This window comes from Bison bison, unplaced genomic scaffold, assembly GCF_000754665.1.
Source record: "Bison bison bison isolate TAMUID 2011002044 unplaced genomic scaffold, Bison_UMD1.0 scf7180017864040, whole genome shotgun sequence".
Taxonomy (NCBI): domain Eukaryota; kingdom Metazoa; phylum Chordata; class Mammalia; order Artiodactyla; family Bovidae; genus Bison; species Bison bison.
The window spans coordinates 3,691,336-3,693,297 of record NW_011494612.1 but is presented as its reverse complement, the minus strand read 5'-3'; the positions used below and the strand labels follow the sequence as shown (position 1 = coordinate 3,693,297).

The window sequence follows — 1,962 nt, the reverse complement described above, 5'->3', positions numbered from 1 at the left end:
TTGAGTTCGGGGTAGGGGCGACGGGACTCCCATCCCCCATGCTTCTCGCCGAAGTGTTGGGTGGCTTCGGCCGGCATTGCCCGCCGAGCCGACACTGTCCGAGAAATCGGTAGCATCAGCCGGGAGTATAAGCTACGGGACTGGATTTGTCCAAATGCTTCTATGTCGAGTCTAAGGGGACCCGGCGGTGCCGAGTCCAGGAGCGATCCGGGGCAGTTCAAAGCGCTCCTCCGCAAGGTGTCAGCACGCGGGGCTGCAGCAGCCTCGGCAAAGCACAGGCCGCCGTTCGCTCTCCCGCTCGCTGAAAACATAATTCTCTTGTTTTGCGTGTGGATCAGAGAACGTAGAGATAGGGTGGTGGGTGGGATGCTTCTCCCAAGTGAACCCTAGTCTCCCCCACCTCTGCATATTAAAGCCAAGTAACGCCCCGAGCCTTCCCGCCTTTGGTGTCCCCGCCGCAGCCGCGCGGAAGGCAGCGGCACCTCGGGCGGCTGGGTTTCTTTAGTGGTGAGAGTCCGCGGTCTAGCCCAGCGAGATGCTGTCATCTTAGGCGCCTTTCCAGTGCTTCTTCCAGTTCTCACCCAAGCACTCCCTCTCGCCCAAATACGTTTCCTTTCGCTCTGGTCTCAGGGATCAACCTATATATAGGAGTCCTTGGGCCATCAGTCCATCTATTTCTCTTTTGGATATTGTTCATTTCACTTGGCTGCAACAGTGTCAAAGCGCGCCTGTGGAACTCCTGTTTTTCCTGTTTGCGTTTAATGGGGCCGATGTCTTTATTTTCATCGGAGGAGGAATAAATGTACATATATGCTTGGAGGCCTGTGGGCTTCAATTCCGACTGAGGGTTAGGGGTGTGTGTGTGTGTGTGTGTGTGTGTGTGTGTGGTTGCGGGGACGAAGCGGGGGGTTGAGAGCCGATTTCAACTCTGCCTAAGTTGTGAAATGAAAGCCGAACCCTTCGCGCGCCTCATTGCCTGGTATCCGCCGAAGTGAAAGCAGAACACAAAACCCTTCGAATTTTCTTGGGCAACTTCTTCAACTATTTTAATTACCAAGTTGTTCGCTGCCGAATTCAAACATTCCCGCACGCACAGCCCACTCAACATCCAGAAACCGAGTCTGGTTTCCTATCTGAGGATACTTGTCATTCATCCAGTGGGAGACCCGTTCATTTTGTCTCTAGTGTTTCTAAGGATGCCGCTGCGGCTTTCTGATAACTAGATGCGAACTCTCACAAACTTTTCTTGCTAAGCCTCAGGTTCCCGCTGGCGCTGCTCCAGCTGTTGCCAACACGGCTGCCTTTCGGACAGCAGCGCTGCTTTATGCAATTCTTCGGTTCTAATCTGGGTAACGAAGGAAATCATATTAAAACTAAGAATTTTTTGTATCTTGAAGCGGTATTTCCTTCCCCGCGTAGTGCGTGAGTTTCCGAGCGCAGGGCGGAGATAGTCGCTGACCCCTGCTGTGAAGCCAGCGAAAACTTCGTGGCTGTGTCTGCACCGGGTTTCTTTCTTTTTCTGGGTTAGGAAGAGGCAGTGTGACCAGCATACTTTAAAAAACAAAACCACCCTTTTTGTTGTAAAAGTAAACACTGCAGTGGAATCAAGTCACTTAGAAACAGTTGTTTCCTCGACTGTTATTCTTCATGTATTTTGTAAATTTCTTTGGTGGCCAAGTCTTGTCGCGATCTTGGCTACGGTACAGGATTCCAAGGATCCAAACCAGGGACCACAGACCCTGAAAGTACCTCTGAAGTTAAACTCAGAATGAATGCACAGCCTGCTTCCCGACTTACAGGGCTTGTTTTTTTCTTACACAACAGTTAAAACCGATACATTCGTTGCAAATCATTTGGGAGGAATAAACCATTACATTAAAAAAAAATAAGGGAAAAGCAGGAAGACTGACATTTGTACTGTCTAAAGATGGTGGCTTTTATTCCCACCTTTAAGAAAAGAAA

The 1,962-nt window shown here is 50.1% G+C and overlaps 1 protein-coding gene across 4 annotated transcripts in view; it reads left to right on the top strand.

Moving 5' to 3' along the window:
* The window catches only part of MECOM (MDS1 and EVI1 complex locus), a 636,448-nt gene that overhangs the window by 829 nt on the left and 633,657 nt on the right, over positions 1-1,962 (top strand). The window lies entirely within an intron of this gene.